We start from the raw sequence: 22,263 nt of genomic DNA, 5'->3' as shown, positions 1-22,263 counted from the left end.
CTCCTGCTATCTCCTCTGGCCTGTTGCTGGCTGCCATCACTGTTTTCTCCACCATCCCCATTTCTATCTGGGCAGCTGCCTGTGAACTCTCATGAGAAGTGCCACGAATGGGATTATCCATGGGTACATCTTAGAGAAATAAATATAAAGATAGGTTTCATTTCTGAGTTAGATTATGTGTCAAGGCAAGCATCAAATTATTTTCTTTTCTGTCACTGTAGTGCTTCAAAAAATTGACCAATGAAAGGGACACCCTCCATCAGTGTGGCAACAGATTACCATAAATAGAAGGTAGTTCACTGCTAGATTAATGCCACAGTTTGCAATATATTTAGATCCAATCAAAGAAGTAATGACTTAAGTGACTATGGCAATAACCAGAGGCCCTGATACCGCTGCAGTTAAGTTAATTGAAACGCATTGGAAACAATGAAGTAGGGAAATGACAATTGAATTTACACCTAGTTTACAGCAAGACTTCCTTATGGATAGTTTTGGTTGGATCAGGACCATAGAATCTTTAGTTCTTTCTTCTGATCAGCTCCCTCCTTTGGTTCAAATTAGGCCGCAGTAAAATTACAAAACATTTTGGGAAAAAGATACAAGAGAGTAAGCCAGCACTGGAGGCCAAAATAGAGAATATTTCCACAGCTACCATATATTTTCCCCTTGTGCTCAAGTAGGCTGGAAGAAAGGATAACCAAACGCTGCAAAAGACCAACATGCTGAAGGTGATAAACTTGGCTTCGTTAAAACTGTCAGGTAACTTCCTGGCCAAGAAAGCCAAAATGAAGCTCACTGTAGCCAGGAAGCCCAGGAAGCCCAGCACAGAATAAAACATGGCAGTGGAGCCTTCATTACATTCCAGGGTCATTTCTTTAGACATAGAGGTCTTGTCTAAATCTGGGAATGGTGGGGAAGTTGCCAGCCACACTGTACAAATTGTGACTTGAATGAGAGAGCAGCAAAGAACGATGGGGTAGGCCAACCTTTTCCCCACCCACTTCTTCATGCTGGACTCGGGTTTGGTGGCCATGAAAGCCAGAACCACAATGGTGGTTTTGGCCAAGATGCAAGAAACTGCCACAGAGAAGATGATGGCAAAAGCAGCTTGTCGCAGGAAACATGTGATCCTTTCAGCCTTGCCAAGGAACAGCAAAGCACAAAGGAAGGACAGAAGGAGGGAGATGAGGAGAGTGTAGGTGAGGCTGCGGTTGTTGGCTTTGACAATGGGAGTGTCCTTGTGCTTAATGAAGATCCTCAGCACAAAAGCTGTGATGAAAGTAAAGGACAGAGCAAAAATGTCCAAACTGATCCCCAAAGCTTCTTCATGAGTCAGAAAGTTGATGGCCTTGGGAATACAAAAGTCCTGGCCATTGCTTGGATAATGATCTTCTGCACATGGGATGCAGTTGTCCATGTCTAAAAAAGAATATGTTGTTCTGTATAAATGGCATGGAATCTAAGGGGATCTATGTGTCTAATCAACTGTGCTGGAAGCAGGCTGGATCATAGTCCATATATTCTATAGCAATTTTACACAACAGCTCTTACCTTTATGGTTGGAAATTTTCCCTTCTGGGCATGGAAGGCAATCATAGCAGCAAAATGGCTCCCCTTCTGCCTTTGTCTTACTATAGCCAGCATGGCAATGGTCATTACACACAGAAAGCGGCCGTACCTGTCCATACGTGAAAGAGGGCAGTGTTTTATGTTTGGGCAGTTGAAATCACAAAGGTTCATAATCTAACTCTACACCCTTTCCTAGGCATTGCTGGTTCACAAGCTCAGCATAGGGGAGAGGAGAGGAGGGTTAATAGACACTCTGGCCAATGAAACAATTGTGTTCAGACTGGCCAATGAGGTTAGTCTTCCCCAGCTTTTTCAGACTGGGCTTCTTACCTTATCAAATGTCTTCACATGTTGACACTCAACCCAAAATTCCAGGGCTGTTCTGGCCTTCATTGAACCTGAAAGCATTGCATTTTGCCTCCATATACAGGAATTTCTGTGAAAATGCATTGTTGATGAGACAACAAAATGGCAGGCCATTCAAGGAACTTTGTGAGGGTTTAACATGTTCAATATGGAGTTCCAGTGCTTCAGTCTTTTGCACAAACTATCCTAATGACCACCAGGGGCATTGGGAGTAAAGACCGTGAGTAAGGGTCTCTCTATCTTTCCCTACTCTAAGACCCCTGATCTGACTCTTCAGCACTTCCTGTGCTGAGCCACAGTCTTTCCTTTCCTCTTAGAGAGTAGATGGAAACGTGTCTCTCCCTCCTTACCTATTCATTATGTAGTCCTTTAGATTAGGATTAGGTCTTTCCTGTCCATGTGTATTGAACCAATAAATACTTAGTATTTAGCTCTACAAGTATTTCCATGTAACAACAACTAAACCATCCTCTGCCACCTACTCTGTAAATGGAGTGTGTGCTCTCCCCCAACATAACAAGGCTATGGGTTTTACTGCAGTCTTTTGCCAAGAGGATAAAGGTAGAGACAGCCTCAAATCTGAAGGGTTTCCATTAGGTCCTCCTGTGTATGTGGCCCCCTATGTTGGGCTTCCCTGGGTGGTGGCAATGGAAGAGGTCTTTTAAACTTTCACCTCATCATTATTTTTACTCTCAAGTAGTCCCAGTGATTACATTGGATCCCCCCACCTCCTCTTTCTGGGACTTGAGAACCTACAATAATTTTATATTTATATTTCAGAGTACTATGCTCTGAATTTTCCTCTTTCCCTTTTTGGTTTGAGAAGGTGTCCCTGTTCAACTGTGCTATTTCAAAAGAATTTCTGACATAGTTAAAGAGTCTATATTATACTTAGAGAGATTTATTTACTTATTTATTTACCAAATTTATTGACTACAGGAGGAGGAGGAAGTTTACATAAACTAAAACAACAACAGCAAAGACAAGAAGGGACCACCACCACCCCGCCACACACACTGAAAACTAAAAGCCTGTCTAAACAAACAAGCAAGCAAGCAAGCAAACAAACAAACAAACAATTAAAAATAAGTTTTCAAAAGCTTCTTAAGGGACAGATGGGAGAGGCCATTATAAATCTCAGGAGGCAAAGTGTTCCATAAGTAGGGGGCTGCAGCAGAGGAAACCCTCCCACAAGGGCCCAAATTCTGAGAAGACCCACCTGAGATGACCTCACAGGGTGGGTTGAAGATGGGCAGGAGAGGCAGTCCTGAAGCAACACAGGCACCAAGCCCTGAAGGGTTTTAGAGGTGTTAAACAGCACTTTAGATCCAGAAACGAACTTGCAGCCAATATAGCAACTTCACCAAAGGAGAATCATGATCATATTGTCTGCTGCCCATAAGCAGCCGGTCTGTGGCATTTTGAGCCAGTGGAAGCTTCTGGGTCGCCTTAAAAGGCAAACCCAGGTACAGTGCATTGAAAGAGTCCAACCGAGAGGTGATGACAAAGGTGCTCTTAGGATTTGTCCGTGGGGATCTGAGCCGGTACGCCGCTGTCTGCGTGCGCGGGGGCGGGGGCTCTGAATGCTCTCCTCCATGAGTAGTGCAGGCTGCCCCCGCTGCAGTAGTGTGTGGATTGGTGCCAGGTGGGGGGTCCTCAATGAGGATGGGGCTGCACCACTGCTAACAGCCGTGTGTATGTCCTCGACACTGCCGGCCCTGCAGGCAGTGCAGGAGCCTCAGTGCGGCAGAGATCCTGGCTGTTAGCTGCTGTTTCGGGGCAGGCAGCTGCCTGGCTGCAGCTGCATCCCAGCCCCTCTCTCCGACTATGCCTCCTAGCCAACCACCATGTGACACAGGAGGGATGCTGCTGCACACATTAGGAGAAGGGAGGGTGCAGCAGTGGTGATGCCAGCAAGGCAAGGTGTGAGCCGGCGGGTTGGAGAGTAATTAGAGAGCTGGGCAAGGGGTCAGCCATCAGGGCACACAGGCACTCTTATCTTAGCTCTCCACCAACACAGTAGTGCCAGCCTGCCAGGCACTGAACAGCAGCCGCCGCCACTCGAGTGAGCAACTCAACAGCCCAACAAACACCTGAGTCAGTCATTAAACTGGTAACTGTCTACTACTAGTTCTACTGTCTCCTTTCTATTATGCTGTGAGGGCTGGGTTGGGGTCTTGGGTTGGTGGGGAGGAGGGCTGGGTTGGGGTCTTGGGTGGGTGGGGAGGAGGGTTGGGTTGGGATCTTGGGTGGGTGGGGGAGAGAGGGCTGGGTTGGGATGTTTGGTGGTTGGGGGAGGACTGGGTTGGGTTGGGTTGTGGTCTTGGTTGGGGGAGAGGCCTGGGTTTGGGGTGAGAGGAGAGGGCTGATTTGGATGCCTGGGGTGCGCAGTGGGGGCAGAAGACTGGTTTGCCTGCATGTATGGCTGCCTGTGGGTTGGGGTCTTGGTTGTGGGGTGGGCTGGTTTTGCAGGAGGGAAAGCACTTTGATTGTGAGCCATTGTACCCCTTGGTCCCTTGGTCCATGATTCTCTTCCAATGTGATGCTGCATAACCTTTTATTTCTTATATATTGATATCTCGCATTTCTCCTGGAAAGCACAGGATACATATTTATTTTTATCCTCACAACAATCCTGTGAGGTATGCTGAGTTGAGAGATAAGTGATTGGTCCACAGTCACCCATTGAGTTTTATGGCTAAAGAGGATTTGAACTTGAGTCTTCCCTTCCCGGTCCTGGTCCAGCACAAGGTATAGTCCAACACAACCACAGTCTTCCTAGCCTTTGTATTATGGTGTTTGAGGGCTAGATTGCATTGTTATCTTTTTGCAGTGCAAATGTTCTTTTGCATATCTATGAAATGTACACATTTGCCCCTACTCCTCCTGTGGTCTATTATTGTTGGGTTTCCCTTTTTACTAAGGATTCTTTGTTTTGGGGAGGGGGGCCTTTTCCCCACCCACTGGTCTCCCATCCAAGGGACTGTCCACACCTGTGCAGCTTAAGAAAACATGCTGAGAGCCCTAGTGCTCCCTGCACATCATGACGTGCTCCCTGCACATCAAGAGACTAGAGGGAAGGACTAGGGTATAGATGGTACTGTGCAGTACAGAGTTCTCCTGTTATGCTGGGGGTTGGGGTCTTGGAATGACTGGAGGAGTCAGGTGTGAGAGAGAGTGTGATGGGTCTCAAAGAGGGATCTATTGCTTGCTTCAAGTGTTGCCTGTGTGTGTTTGTGTGGGGGGCGGCAGCAGCTTGTACTAATTTTCTGCTTCTGTTCAAGCCAAACCCCCTTTTGATCAAACAACAAACATACTGTAGATGTGGAAGCATTGTCTCAGTCCTTGACAATGGCTTGGGAAAGCAAGTAATCTGATCCATTTTGTGCAAGGATCTTTCTTTCCTTTTTTGGGCTGCAATTTGAATAAACCCTTAGAATAGACTTGCTGAGGTTTATGCGCTAACCTGTGTGTTGGATTGTGCTGCTGTCTCCATGTCCTTTGAAAAAATAAGTTTCTCAGTATGCTGGTCACTTGCAAGTGTTACACAAAAGTTCAATGAAATATTATTTTGAGATTAACTGATGGCAGCAACTGACCCCTAAATGGCGAGCCTGCTATTTCAAGCGGAGCCTGACTCCAGCACGGGAAAAACTCTAAACCAGAACCTGGCCAGATGGAGAACTGAACAAGAGCAACTCTGTCTTGGGAGGATTAAGCCTGAGCTTGTTTTGGCCCATCCAAATCCTCACAGCCTCCAGACACTGAGCCAACACATTCACGGCATCCCTATATCGGCCTGGAGTGGCAATGTACAATTGAGCATATGGATTATACCTCACCCAAACTGATGGATGACCTCACCCAGCAGATTCATATAGGTGTTAAAAAGCATGGCAGAGAGCCCTGAGCCCTGTGGCACCCGACAAGAGAGAGGCCATGGGCTAAAACATTCACCTCCAATACAAACTGTCTGGAACCACCCACTAAGGTAGGAATGGAACCCGCTAAAAACTATGCCCCTGATTCCAAACCACTGCAGATGATCCAGAAGGATACCACGTTTGGTGGTTTTGAAAACTGCTGAGAGATCTAATAGAACCTTGGTAGGCATATTCTACTCATCAAGTTTCTGATAGAGGTCATCCACCAGAGTGACCAATGCCATTTCTGTGTTGTCCCATGGCCTAATCACTGACTGAAAGGGGTCAAGAAAATCCACTTCCTCTAGGATTCTCTGTAGTTAAGCAGCAACAACTTTCTCCAAAACCTTCCCTAAAAAGGGAAGTTTGGAGATAGGTCTAAAATTATCTAATATTTCTGGGTCGAGGGAAGAAGCCTTCAGGAGCTGGTGGACCACTGCTTCTTTCAAAGCTAGAGGAAGCTCTCCTTCCCTGAGTGATGAAGTCACTAACTCTAGGATCCAGGATCTCACCCCACCCCCCCAGCCGAAGAAATCAACCTGGAGGAGCAAGGCTCAAGCAAACAAGACACCGTACTCATACTACAGAGAACCATATCCACAACATCAGCCTCCACAAGCTCAAATGTAGCCCAAATGACATCACAATATATCACCTCAATGTACATAGCACAATTAGAGTCCAACTCAGAGCAGAGATGAGCGACCTTATCAGTAAAGAATTTGGCAAAAACATCACAGCAGCCCATTGGAAGTTCTTCCTTTCCCCTTTCCCCCCAAAGGGTATGGGTGATCCCAAAGAATGCTGTCGGACGGGATTCTCCTGATGCAATGAGAGTGGAGAACTAAGCAGATTTTACCACTCTAATGGTGGAGACATGCTAGCTCTGCACTGTTTGCCAGTTCAAGTCTAACTGAGGAGTTGGTGAGTCACTTGCCAATATTCTTTCAAGCCCTACATTAAAGATTTCATATCCTCACACTAGGAACCAACCTTCACTGTCTGAAGGTCTCAGCACAACGTAATGATGCTGGATGCTGATTTTCAGCTTAGAAAAAAAATCTTGGGCAACTATATCTCTATATAGAACTTCAAGTTTTCATTCAGTATCTAATCAGTTGGAACACAACAAATTAGTGCTGGTAGTACTGTGGGAATGAATGGAGACATCTTCAAATATGCACAGATCCTACCTGGTTAAATCTGCTGGGCCACTGAATGTCATTTTCATTAATTGTGAGCACCTGGCCTGTGGGATTATCTGGTTCTATCTTTCCAACTTGGACTCTACGGAAAGACTGGTTTGCAAATGTGACCCAATTGATGATAGCCAATCCTGCAACTAATTCCCCATTTTCATCAAAGGAAACCTTTTCTCCAGCACTGTTGTTAAATGATCTACTTCTCAGAAAGTGGTGGAGCTGTATTGGGGATGAAGAAAAGGAAGAATTTGTTAGGATGTACATAAAAATGTAAGAAAAAAACTTTAAGGGATGTTGTTAGTTGTTATGATTAGAAATTTAATGCAGCCTTAAAGAAATAGTTCTATAAAGAATGCTATAGCTTCTATCATCATCACTATCACCCCTACTGGCCATTAAAGGTCATGGCACAAGCAGAATTAGATACTCAGCTAAGGCTCACATGAAAACATTAAAAAATTCTTTCATGCGTCTACTAAAGGGCTGGTAACGGGTGTACTTCAAATCTCCTAGTACTTTTTGTATTCACTGCCACAGTTAGGTCGCAATGCAGAATACCCGCTCAACTTTTCAATTCTGAAAAAAAACATGCTTGTCTTTTCAATAGATCTGGGGCAGTGAAGGAAGATTCTACCATGACTTCCTTGCTTTTTTCTTATCTAGTTCATCCCCTTGGTGTTCTGCTTACTATTCTTGTTTCCCCCTAAAGTAGGCAGCAAGAAGGGTTGGCTACTGAACAAGGGCATCAGATGGGCAGATGAATTCATGACTGCACTGGAGGAAAAGTAAAAGGAGAAGAAGGTTCCTAGGTTGCTGCCCCTATCCACCTGTCCAGTCACTCTTCCTTGTCAGAGTTAGGGTAGACCTATAATGGTCAAGGGTGGACAAGTATCCCTAGACTCATGAGAGAAAGGGAGCCCACCAGCTGAGAGACAGCCTGCACTTTACTCTCCCTCCCCAAAGCCTACTCCAGCTTTTTGACACACCCAGTTAGAGGCCCTTCTCTGAGTGCTCTCACTGTCGGAACTGAAGCTGGTAGCTACACTTTAATATTGTCATACCCCAGCCTCTCTATTGGTGACAGCTTTGCCTCACCCTGCATTACAGGGAAGACCCAAGGTGAGGGTGACTGATTGGATACTTGGTGGAGGGTAGGTGGGGTCCCTAGAGGCAGTTGGCACCAAAAAAGACTGATTCAAACCAAATTAAATTCAAATTCAATTTAAACTTTTGGACTTGGTTGCTTAAAAATTGGAACAACATTTTGGAATTGGATTCTAAATTTGAAATGAATTTTAAAAAATTCATTTTGTCCACATCTCTAATGTCTGTGGTTTAGCTGTTTTCCTGTTGCACTGCTCTTCTTTGTGCATCAGGAATCTTGTAGCCACAAGTACCCCATTTAAATGTTATTCGGTCTGCTTACCTAACTTGCAGCTCTCTGTGAATATTTCTCAGCACAAAGAAGTGGAGAGATTTACCAGAAAGGTTTCTTGGGCTGCTCATATTTTGTTCAGCTTCCATGCCTAACTAAAATTTGGTTAAGAGTAACCAAAGATAAGCCAATGTATATGAGAAATATAACTATTATGGATTAATGCAAAATCTGCATACAGAAAATAGAACATCTCCTCCCCTGATTGCTTAGAAAGGCAGGGCCTTTTGTCCTAGCCACTTCTTGAGCAATAACAAATTATCTGAACTCTATTTTAGCTCTCTCTTAACTCAAACTTAAGTCCACATCAAGGGGATGTACTATGATATAGGATGATATGAAATTATGTATAATGATCTAAAAGGATGTAAGCATTTTTCTATGATAAACTTCCATAAATACATTTTATGACTCTCTTCTGCTCTTTGATTGGAACTTTGCTGTTACTTACAATGTTGCTAAATCTGACCAGAGTTAGTCGTTAACAATAGTGAGTTTTAAATTGTTGGTAAATAGTTCAAGTACAGTAGGTTGTATTGCCTTTTTGTTACCTGCTCTCTCTCCCGCCCTCCCTCCCTACCTCACCCCCACCCCCATAAACATACAGAAACATATTTCTGGAGATGTGTGAAAATATTTTTATATTCTTGGGCTTCTGAGTATGGATACATCAATTGATTTATTGACAATAAGTCAATGAACAGTTGATTTATTGTGCTATTGGATGATTGTTGTTCCCATTTAAATAGTTACAACACACATATATTTCGGCAATATAATTTTATTTTTTAAGAAATGAAAATGAAAAGGAGGTGATTAAGTCACCTCATATAAAAATATCCATTTGAATATGAATATCATGATTCTAGAAGACTTGAAATTCTAAGTTATAATTATGCCATCCATAATAAATTCACTAAAGCAGGAATATCAGTTAACTAGCTGTAGAAATAGTTTTATTGTATTTATATTTATATGCTGCCCTTCTTCATGAGATCCCCGGTCAGTTAACAAGAGAAAACAATAATATGCAATAAAAGATAAAAAGAAGATAATACAATAAAAAACAATAAAAAGATGAAAACAGAACAAAAAGTAGCTAAAAATAATTTTTTAAAAAACATCTGGCACAGCTCATTGTTCAAAAGCCTAAATAAAAAGGGCAGTCATCACTTTCCTCTTCAAAGCTGGGAGAGAGGGAGTCCTGCTGGCCACATCTGATAGTGAGTTCCACATCCTGGGGGCAATAATTGAGAAGGCCCTATCCTCTGTACTTTTGACAAAAGGGTCTCAGCAGCTGTTGGTATGTGGAACACAGACCTCCCAGCTGATCTAGTCAGGTGAATAGATTCAGCTGGGAGAAAGAAGTCCCATAGAGGCAACAATAGTCCTAGAACAATAAATCAATGCTGACTAAGTTTTTACAAGAATATTTTATACAGAGTCTAGATTCTCTTCTTGATCTCACAGATACAGATCAGGGATTACCTGCCATGGCAGATGATACAGAATCTTCATTCTACCTGCGTCCATCCTTCCTCTCTGTTTAGATTTAGATGATTGCATGGCACGCAAAGCATATGCCACAGTATAGACAGCATTGTAGACACTATAGCTGTGACTGGTCATGCTCATTTCAAAAACAGATGCAGGAAGAGTCTCCAACATCTCCTCCCCAGTGCAGATTTCCTCAACCTTCTCATCTGCAATAGATTTGGGGAAATGGCAGTTAAATACATCTTCCCAAAAGACCCTGAGAAAGCCATCATCTTTCTCCGAAGTGGGGTTTCTCGTCTGAAGAAATTGCCGGAATCCTAAAACCTCTTGTGAGTGCAATGCAAAGGAAAGAGCCCCATGGAGGGAGTCGATATCCACAGTTCTTTGAAAGCGAAATGATGTGAAATCCATCTGAGCAATCATAATCCAGACTTTGCCTCTTGTCTTAATTGGCAAATTCTCCGAGTCTGCAAAGATGTGCATTAGTATGAAAAGCAACATGGTCTGTAATTCACCATATATGACTAATGCATTGGCAGTGCTTCCTGAAACAGTTTTCATTTTTGTTATTCCCTCCTCCACTGTTTGACAGATATCATTGGAAAAAGCAAATACTGGGAATGTTTCTATAAAGTCAAAGCAGATTCCTCTCTCAGGAAACATGCGCAACATATCCTGTACAAATCTCTCTCCATTGTCATCAGATAAATAAATAACCCCAATCCATGTCCACTCAAAATGCAAGAGTAATTCAATGATCCCTTCATACTGAAGAGCCGCTTTTGGAAACATCCAGTAGAGGAAATTAGCTTCCATGCCATTTTTCATTATTTGAGTGCAGCCATATATGAGCTATTTTTTTAAAAAAAGAAAGGAAAAAATATTTTTCATATAAAAGCTGGAACTGAGTTTGTACAAACGTACTTTACAAATTGTAATCTTTACCCCAGATCTTCTGTGGTAAAAGGACAGAAGTAAGGCCTGTGGCTAGCTGCATTCAAGCTTGGTTATGTATCACAGGAGAAGAGGGCAGAAGTTCTTGATTGTCTCCCCTCCCTCCAAAACTTCTATGTATTGCCAGAAATATGACCCCGAGGGCTGCGTGACCCTTAGGAATGCGTTCCTGGCTGTGAAGAGGGGAAAGAAGCAGAAATCACTTCTCCCTTCCCTAAGTTCTTTATAAGTCACAATAGTAGTCATAACAGTCAAAGATCCATCTACTGCAGCACCACGTTTCACTTAAAGACGAAAGAGATAATTCTGAAGTACCGAAGCTGGACATGTAGGCTGTTGCTGCTTCCCTGGGACTGGTATTCAGAAGTACAAGGCTTCTGAAATTGAACATAGCCAGCATGACTAGTAGTCATTTGCAGATTGCATCATATCCCCCTTCAGTAGTTCTTCTGATTAAAAAGCCCCCTATATATTAGCTTTTCCACATAAGAAACCTTCTCCAGCCTCATGATCACCTTGGTTGTTGTTGTTTTTTTTCTACACCTTTTGTAGCTCTACAATATCCTTTGTCAGCTGTGGGGGAACAGAAACATAAACTGTATTCCATCTTTGGCTGATACATAGATTTGTGTAGGGGCATGCCTATATTCACGGATTTCATTAGGATCTGTTTCATAATGATCCCTGTCACTGAATTCATCTTTTTCAGACCTTCTAAACACTGGGTTGATGATTTCCTTGAGTCATTCTCAAGATTACTCTCATGATTAATTGTTACCAGTTCTTCAGGCAACATCAGTCTGCACTGGATGGAGTGTACCCAATGGGGAATTAGAAATTTACCTAACAAACATCACTTTACACTTACACTGATTCACATTTGTCATGTTCTCTTTTTGACCAGGTTTGCCTCGTTTATTAAAACCAGCATAATATAGGACTGTACAAAGTATTTATGACTTATATGGCATAGAAATAAATGAACATCTTCAGTTGAAACATCAACACTTTTTGAGTACAAGTAAAGATGGAAAAGGAAAAAGTTGAAGTAAAGAGAAGAGGACGAACAGCAGCAAGGTGGATGGACTTGATCATGACAGAAATGACTGCACCACTGAGAGACCTTCATGGCCAAGTTGAGGACAAATCATCATGGAGAGAATCTACCTATGTGGTCACAAAGAGTCAACACTTACTTGATGGCACTTAATCAATCAATCAATCAATCAATCAATCAATAATGTAAAGCAACAAAACTTTCATCTTAAGCCATTCAGTCTGCACTGAATGGAGTGTTCCCAATGGGGAATTAGAAATTTACCTAACAAACATCCCTTTACACTTACACTGGTTCACATTTGTCGTGTTCTCTTTTTGACCAGGTTTGCCTCGTTTATGATAACCAACATGATATGGATTTAATAAGTATTTAATAAGTAAAATATATATGACTTTTACATGGTAGAGAAACTGATGAACACCTTCAGTTGAAACATCAACACTTTTTTGAGCAGAGGTAAAAATGGAAAAGAAAAAGTTGAAGGAAAGAGAAGAAGATGACGAACAGCAGCAAGGTGGATGGACTTGATCATGACAGCAATGACTGCACCACTGAGAGACCTTCATGGCCAAGTTGAGGACAAATCATCATGGAGAGAATCTAACTATGTGGTCGCAAAGAGTCAACACTTACTTGATGGCACTTAATCAATCAATCAATCAATCAATAATGTAAAGCAACAAAACTTTCGTCTGAAGCCAGAGGTATTTGGATTACTGAATAAGGGTAGAATATGGAAGCAACAGCTCCTTTAAAAATAGTGGCATTTTTGGGCCAATATAATTTTTAATGCATTGTCCTGTTAGAAGGAGAATCCATACCAGAATCAAGAAGCTGCTACCCAATAAAAAAGGGAGAGAGAAATGGATTCCAGCATGAAGGGTGTTAGGTAAATGCAATAAATGAATATATACATATATTTTAAAAGGACATATGTAAATCTTCTTCTAAACCCCCATGCTCCAGGCACTCATCTTACCTGTGGAATCTTGTACATGCGGAGATTCGTTGCTATGGGGAGAGAGACGTCAGAGTTGGGTCCCCCAATTACTGCTAATGGATTGTTCAGGATGTCACATTTGTAGTTTGGGATGAATCTGTTCTTTGTGGAGAGAAGTTCCAGTGAAGCATGAATGGTCCATCTTTGATGAAAATGGTTATTATAGATGTCGAAGCCAAGGGTGATGTTGGATAAGATCTCAGGATTGTCATTGATCTCCTTGACAGCAAATACCAAGGCCAAGATGTGCTGATAATTCTGAGTCAATGCTCTGTTAGGAGAAGAGGACATCTGTTTCAGAAGATGATACTTGCTATAGTTCAGTTCCGTATTTAGGTACTAAATAAAAGAGCCCTAAGGACAAACCGACCAGAGACACGGGTTAGGGCAGAATAAAAGTGTAATAATAAATAAATAATAAATAAATAACATTCAGCCTGTTTTCCAGTGACTCTTAATGATTCTGAATTGTATTAATTTTCAGTTGTTTTTCCTAGTTTATCTATCTTCTTTTTATTATTGTGAACTGTCTAGGGTTTCTGAGTTAGGCAATATAGAAATTTAATGAAATAAAACAACAACATTTATTTCACATTAAAATCTATTTGGCCTGCTTTTGGGGAAGCATTAGCACACACCACTGGAGGAGGGGATTTACAGATTTCAGTGCCACACTGGACTTGCTGTGAAGGATTCTACTTTGTTTGCTCTCTCTCTCTCTCTCTCCCCACACTCACACATACAGGATTCAGAATGTGTAACTTCTGCTAATTGGGAAAGGAGCACATTCCTAAATCTCAGCCTGAGACATGAAATTCTAATCATAGTAGGGCTTTAGAGTAGTCTTGTTGGTTGTATTAGATGCCTCCTCAATTTTTCCATACTACATAACCCACAATCATTGCATATTTTGCTTCAGGGAAGTGCAGCACTGAACTTGCACCCCACCCCCAACCCATCATGGTGACCGCATAACTGACTGAGAACATGAGTTGCTAGCTGATCAAAAGGAACCTTTCAGAAGCAACAGGAGTAAAGATACAGGGTAACTGACCTAAAGCCAATCAAAAATCATCTGGTTGGTTGTCAATTACATTCTGCAAACCAGACTCCCACGGCTGTCAAATCTGTCCCGTCCCCCCCACCTGCTTCCTGTCAACTCTTTTGGGCGCCACACTTCTTGGGTCCATACGATATGGATCCATCCATCTTCTGTCCATCTTCTGTCCATCCATGCCAAAAACAGATGACAGTCAATCCCTCTCTAAATGAGGTCCCATACCTGGGAGTAAGTCTGGCTGGTTGTGTCTCAAAGTGCCTCTATATTGTGGAGGAGAGTCTCTGTCAACTCTACGCTGGGGAAAAAAAGTTAACCCTTACCACAATCGTTCCACGGCTGCAAAAGGTGCAGGCCTATTTGCTTTTGTTGAGGTCCACCAGCTTGCTTCCCAAGGTAAAGAACATCTTCCATCAATGTGAGGAATGTGCCTGCATCACAGCACCACCATATTTTCAAGCCATATTTATTTGGCTTCTTGGCATGTATTGTCAGAAGGAACAGCATCCTCCTCAGAAACCCAACAACTTATCAACTGTCATGTTTGATTTCGCACTGCAGAGGATGCTGCACAAGTTAAGTTCAAATGCCTCTAAGGAGTGCCAGCTTGGCAGTGACTCTTCTCTCTTCTTGTGTGGCTCTTTTATTGAGCCTTAATTAACTTGTTATGGCCTGAAACAATTCCAGATGCATTGTTCCATGGAAGGAAGTAGGACCATCCCGAACATGCTGCCTGCATTTCCTACAGAACTCCATGAATTGCATGAAGCACAAAAGCCAGGATTATCAGGCAAAATACACTTCCAATACTGATAGGTCAAGGGGTTTCCACATTTGTGGTTTCCCTCGCACAATGACTCCCATTCCATTGCTTGAATTGCATTAAATTGCCTGAATGCACATTCAGTGTCTTGAGTGATTCCCCTGACAATGGCACAAGCAAGCATAAGGGTTTCCTCTAATGTGTCTAATGTGCTTGCATAGGGTTCCTACAGGCGAATGCTGTAGGTGGTGTGGCTGCCACACAGGATGCCAGATGGGCTGCCACTGCTCCCCACGGTGTCCAGGTTCCAGAGCTATTGGTGATTAAGACATTTAAAGATATCTCCCAATACCCCCACCCCCATGCTGTCCTCATCGGCTGCCACTGGCTGGTGCTGTTGTTCAAGAGCACTCTTACACTATTTGCAAAAGTACACAATCACACACGCAGAATGCTACACCCATAATTTCCAGTGGTCATAGAACTATACAAGCATGATTGTTCAATTTGGCATATTAGTCAGGAGTGCTCTTGCACAAAAGTGCCAGAAATGTTTGAGAATAGCCAATGGTATGCTCAGTGTCATGTCAGCCAACATTATTATTAGTAATTAATATGGAAGGGGTTGCACTCTCCCCAAAGGAACAGGTAGGTTGCTTGGGAGTGCTTCTGGACTCAAGCCTCACTCTGGTTTCTCGGGTTGAGGCTATGGCCAAAAGTGCTTTCTATGAACTTTGGTTGATACAACAGCTGCATCCATTCCTTGACAATAATTATCTCAGAACTGTGGTGCACCCTCTGGTAACCTCTAGGCTAGCCTACTACAATGAGTTCTACATGGACCTGCTTTGGGATGTTTTTCAGAAACTTCAGTTGGTCAAAAAATGCAGTGGCTAGATTGGTCTCTGGGGTTTCTCGGAGAGACCTTATTTTGTCAGGTTTAAAGCAATTGCATTGGCTACCAACATTACCCCAGTTGATGAGTGACTGCAAGGTCTGTGTGTGTCTGTGTGTGTAGAAGTCCTTCTCCCCTCTCCCCTGCTCCCCAAGCATGGGCATGCCGCCAGAGTGACTTTGGACCCATCTGTTTGGGCCAGCGTCTTCTTCCAACTATGAGGTATGCCGATGCAGTTGAGAGATTGCCGCAAGCCCATGATGTCGAGCCCTTAAAATGCATCTTTTTAACCTGGCTTTTAGTAATCTGTGACTGTTTAAAATGTTTGTTTTAGTGGTTAATTTATTCTGCTTTTATTTTATTTACTTTTGTGAACTGCCTAGATTGAAGTCAAGCAGTATATTAAACAAATATATATATATTTGTTTGGGCCATTCATGTGCCATTTTTCAACAAAGTTCTCAAATCAGTTGACATATCAACCCCTGCTAACTTGGCAAAGAAGGGCCTTTTAAGATGGAGATTCTCTTTATTTAGCAAGTGGAGAGTAAGTGGCCTGTCCACCCCCAACACAGTACCTCCATTGACTGTTGCTGGTGTCATTCTTATGTTTCTTTTTAGACTATGAGCCCTTTGGGGACAGGGAGCCATCATATTTATTTATTATTGATCTGTGTAAACCACCCTGAGCCATTTTTGAAAGGGCAGTATAGAAATTGAATTAATAATAATAATAATAATAATAATAATAACAATAATAGTTTTTTTTAAAAAAAAACCCAGTGAGGCACTACTTTGGCGTGGTTGTGGGGCTTGCATGCTCTAAAGAAGGTGAGAGCTATGCCAGATGTCCAAACATACTGGACAGGTCTCACCAGAGGAGCCAAAGAGTGCCTCTCCCATCAACAATATGGTGAGATGTAACTTTAATAAATCTATACCGGATCGGTCATCGCCCGGGTCAATAAGGGCCGCAGCAGGTGCTGGAGTCCCTGGACATCTGGTGGCAAGTGGGCAACAGGACTCAGGATCTTCAGTTGAGCAACCAGGGCTGGAGACTGCAGGGTTACTGGAAAAAACATTGCTTAACCAGAACAAAATATACAAGGAATGCCAACAGGGAAATAATGATCTGCTATTACAAGTCTAGTCCAACTAGAAGAGGTTATTTTAAAAGAATGTACCAAATTTGGAAAGAGAAGCATCCAGATACAGAAATAACAGAACAAAGGCGAGCGGACAAGAGAAGATTCATAATAAGAAATAAAGTGTTCACAAAAGCTGAGCTGGAGGAACTGCAAAGAGCAACACAGGCTCAAGATATGGAAGAAGAATTACCACCAATTGAAGGAGTTGCTCAGGTGCAGGTGGAGGAGGTGTTGGGAAAAGAGGACGCCACTGTTGCTGAACGGTTTCAAAATCAAAACCAGGCAACCTCCGCTTTGCCTTCACCTCAAAAACCTGAATGCCATTTAACAGAAAAGCAACAAGAACTAAAGCAAAAAATAACTGAGCACATGTACCAAACCACCACCAGGGTTCGACTTCCCGCTCTAAAAACAGTTGCCAAAAAACAACTTGCTCAGGCATTAAAAGATGTCAGTGCTGCACTTGCAGAAATAACAACCAATGATCTGCAAGAAACAAACCAACTAATGTACAGTGCAGCAACAATAACACAAGAGCTCAGATATAAGATCAGTGGACCTGTAAAAAAAGAGAGTACATCACCTAAATGGAAGATTAGATAAGAAAATAAAATTGCGAGGCTTAGATCAAATGCAAGTAAATTGAAAGATATGAAAGACAAGAAGCTGAAGAATGAAAACACCAAACAGTATCTGATCCAGAAATAACACCTAGATTCAAGGAAAATTAGAGAAGTCCTCCATAAAGCAGCAAATAACAGCTGTGTCAAAGAAGATTAGCAGATACAAAGCCAGAATTACACAACACAGGAAGACTCTCCAATTCCAGTCAAATCAGAGGTGTTTTTACCAAAGTATAGAAGGAGAAACTGCAAGAAATATAGAAACACCAAATAAAGAAGAAACAGTGCAGTTCTGGGGGAAATTATGGGACGATCCAATAGATTATAATTGAAAAGCAGGCTGGATGACAGAGGTAGAAAAATGTAACCAACAAATGCAAGCTCTAATAATAACACCAGAATTAATAAGTGAAAGAGCAAAGAAAATTAAAAATTGGACCGTGGCAGGTGACGATGAACTGCATGGCTTTTGGCTTAAACACCTAACAAGCCTCCATAAACAACTATCAAAACAGTTCAATCACATTTTGCAAGGAGGTGATATTGAACAATGGCTAACAACTGGGAAAAATCATCTCATCATGAAAGACCCAGCAAAAGGGGCAGTTCCAAGTAATTATAGACCGATAACCTGCCTGCCAACCATGTTCAAATTGTTAACTGGAATAATAGCAGATGAAGTGATGCTACACTTATTAACTAATAAGCAGCTTCAAGTTGAACAGAAAGGAAATTGCCTGAACACCAGAGGCACAAAAGACCAGCTGCTGATTGATAAAATGATTTTAGAAAACTGCAAGAGAAGAAAAACAAATCTAAGTGTTGCATGGATTGACTACAAGAAGGCCTTCGACTCATTGCCTCACACATGGATACTAAAATGTTTAGAAACAACTGGTGTCAGCAAAAACATTCAGATATTTATTTTAAAAAGCAATGAGCATGTGGAGTATACAGTTAACAATCAATGGCGAGGCACTTGGACAGGTTTGCATTAGAAGAGGCATTTTCCAAGGGGACTCACTATCCCCTCTGTTGTTTGTAATCGCCATGACCCCACTTTCACAAATACTCAACAAAACAGGCCTCGGATACCAAACATCTAAAACATCAAGTCAAATCAACCATCTGCTGTACATGGACGGTCTGAAGTTGTATGGCAAGTCCCAGTCAGAAATTGAATCACTGCTAAACACTGTCCGTATATTCAGTAGCGATATAGCAATGGAGTTTGAACTAGACAAGTGTGCTGCATTAATAATGAACAGAGGGAAAATAACAAAAACAGAAGGAATAGAACTGCCCAATGGAACCAACATCAAGAACCTGGAAGAGAAAGAACCTTACAAATACTTGGGCGTTCTCCATGCTGATAACATTGCACACACTGATGTTAAAAGAATAATTGGAAGTGAATGCATCAGGAGAGTTAGAAAAATCCTCAAGTCCAAACTCAATGGCGGGAACACCATACAAGCCATAAACACCTGGGCTGTACCTGTTATCAGATACACTGCAGGCATAATAGACTGGACCCAGGCAGAGCTAGAGACACTGGATCGTAAGACCAGGAAAATCATGACCATCAATCATGCTCTGCACCCCCGCAGTGATGTCGATAGGCTATACCTCCCTCGTAGCTCAGGTGGAAGAGGAATGCTGCAAGTCCATCAAACAGTAGAGGAGGAGAAAAGAGGCCTTGAAGAATATATCAAGGACAGTGAAGAAGATGCACTTAAGATGGTCAAGAACGAGAAACTATTCAACACGAATGAAACAAAGCAGGCCTACAAGAAAGAAAAAGTCAAGAAACGAGCAGAAAGATGGAAAAAGAAGCCACTGCATGGTCAATATTTGCACAATATAACTGGAAAATCAAACATCACCAAGACCTGGCAATGGCTTAAGAATGGCAACTTGAAGAAAGAAACAGAGGGTTTAATACTGGCTGCACAAGAACAAGCACTAACAAATGCAATAAGAGCAAAAGTAAAAAAATCCACAACATACAGCAAGTGCCGCCTTTGTGAAGAAGCAGATGAAACAGTGGACCACCTAATCAGCTGTTGTAAAAAGATGGCACAGACTGACTACAAACAAAGGCATGACAAGGTAGCAGGGATGATACACTGGAACATCTGCAAAAAATACAAGCTACCTGTAGCCAAAAATTGGTGGGACCATAAAATTGAAAAAGTTGAAGAAAATGAAGATGCAAAAATAGTATGGGACTTCTGACTACAAACAGACAAACATCTGTCACACAATACACCAGATATAATTGTAGTTGAGAAGAAAGAAAAACAAGTCAAAATAATCAACATAGCAATACCAGGGGATAGCAGAATAGAAGAAAAAGACATAGAAAAAAATCACAAAATATAAAGATCTACAAATTGAAATTGAAAGGCTGTGGCAGAAAAAGACCAAAATAATCCCAGTAGTAATTGGCGCCATAGGGGCAATTCCAAAAGATCTTGAAGAGCACCTCAACACCATAGGGGTCAAAGAAATCACCACCAGCCAATTACAAAAAGCAGCTTTACTGGAAACAGCCAATAATCTGTGACGATATCTATAACAACAATAAGAACAATTTTGATGGTAAAATTCAGCCATCCCAGGTCCTTGGGAAGGACTCGATGTCTGGATAAAACAAACCAGTCAATAACACCTGCCTGACTGTGTAAACAAGACATAATAATAAATATAAAGCACCAGCACTTTCAGAGGGGTGCCTCTTTGCCCAGTTAGCAGGACAAATAATCTCAGTTGCCCAAATAACCAGGACATTCTTTGAAATTGAAACTGGAGGAGATGTGGAGCACGGAATATTAATTTAGTATTGTGATTATTATTCAACAACATCATCATTATTATCAGAAGAAGAAGGGGAGGCTTTCTTTGAAAAAAGGGGAGGATGCAATACCACTCATTCCAGTGCCAAACTTACAATACACAGAAGGAAAAGCCAACTTGTAGGACTGGCCATCCTGATATTATTATCTGGTGTATTATATACAATTAAAAATAAAAGAGCTACTCCTTACAGAACGTCATCATAAAGTTCAGAAGAGGGGCGCTTTTCAAAAGTTACTTGAGAGGAAAACACGTAGATCTGAGAAATGATGCCATCGATGAGGAGGTCTCCTGACTGATACAACTTGTGAAGAATAGGAAGAGGGTCAGAGATAGTGCAAGAAGCAGCTGGAGCACTCCTTGCCACAGGATGCAGACACAAGACAAGAAGTACCATGAACAACACAATCCTGATGAATCTCCCTTCTAGGCAGCAATTCATTTTGCCCCACATTCTCTTGTTCCTCAGTGGCTCATCCTGATGAACACTCATTGGGTTGACGTGAAGCTAAGGCTGCACAACATTAAAATAAATGTTGATAACTTGATATAAACTTGTGCATCGTTAGAACCACCCCTTATACTATAAGATATATTCATAGCGTACTTGTGTCTTGTTTCTTTAGTGTGCACTGGAATTCCTGTGAGATTTGCAGGAGAAGAACGAGTAGTCATCATAGTTAATTTGAAAATTGCAGGGAAGGTAATTGTTTCCTCAGAACTGAATACTCTTTTCAGTATACTCTGAAGGAAACATGTTTTGTATATTTCATCAAAAGTCTTCTTGCTCCCCGCCACAATGAGACAGCAAGAGACACCTACTTTTACAATGTCCTACACTAAAAGAAGACAAGAAATATTTTCTTCTTTGGCCCCATTTGTATGTAACAGGAAACTGGAATCAAAGGAGCATGAGGTTTACTTTCTTGTGCATTCAAAATCATGAAACCCCGGTCCTGTCAAAAAAGCAACCTGAGGTTTCTCTTCCCAAGCTCAAAATTGTAACCTCTGGCTGTGGTTAGTTTCTCTGCTCTTACCTGAGGTTTGCAGTCACTAGCATTATATCTGAATACTGGACTGCAGGCCATGTTGGTTGTAACCAGAGTTGAGGGAGGAAGCCCCACGCTCTCTCTCGCTCTCGCTCTCTCTGATTGCATCTAATTCTATCCCTGGCATCAAGTTACTAGTATCTAATTTGTTTTTTGATGTGGCTGTGCACTTTAATTTATATACATTTAAAAATAAAAGAGCTACTCTTTAGAGAACATCATCATAAAGTTCAGAAGAGGGGCCCTTTTCAAAAGTTACTTGAGAGGAAAACACATAGATCTGAGAAATGATGCGTCGATCTGAGATTGGGGCAAATGGCTGGTCAAGTGTCCAAACTGGACTCGAACCAGACCGAGACAGTTTGGTCCAGCACCCCTTTGAACCCCCCTCCCAGTTTGGTTTGGTCCAGGGGAGTTTGTGGACATTTAAAAATATTTTCTTACCATTTTGGAGGAGTTGTTGGAGGTGCCTGGGAGGGGGAGTCTCCCCTTCAGCTGGCTTTTCGGCCCATTTGGGCCTTCCCCAACTGGCATGACAGCCATTTTGGAGGCTGCCATACCTGCAGTTGGCCTTCGCGTGACAAGGCCACACAGAGACCTATTGTGCAAAAAGGTCCACAATCCCACAAACAGTGGGGGGGGGGGTTGGTCCAGGGTTGGACCAAACAGGGCATGGTTGGGTTCAATCCCTAACCTTCAAACCAAACAGGTTTGATTTCGAATGCGTCAAACGTCGAAACTGTTTGCTCATCCCTAATTAGGGCTGTCCTTCATACCAGAAGCAAACCTGCCTATCCAGTTCCCCCTCCTTCCTGCATTCTCCCTTAGTGCAGTTCAGTTCTTGTTCTTTTCATCTGAAC

At 42.2% G+C, this 22,263-nt stretch overlaps 1 pseudogene; it reads right to left on the bottom strand.

Moving 5' to 3' along the window:
• Window positions 1-390: 390 nt before the first annotated feature.
• LOC128330818 (vomeronasal type-2 receptor 26-like) lies at window positions 391-20,847 on the bottom strand (annotated as a pseudogene).
• Between the last annotated feature and the right edge of the window lie 1,416 nt (window positions 20,848-22,263).

The sequence above is a fragment of the Hemicordylus capensis genome, chromosome 6 (genome assembly GCF_027244095.1).
Source record: "Hemicordylus capensis ecotype Gifberg chromosome 6, rHemCap1.1.pri, whole genome shotgun sequence".
NCBI lineage: Eukaryota > Metazoa > Chordata > Lepidosauria > Squamata > Cordylidae > Hemicordylus > Hemicordylus capensis.
Note: the sequence above shows the minus strand (reverse complement) of the source record. Positions and strands in the feature narration are given on the sequence as shown.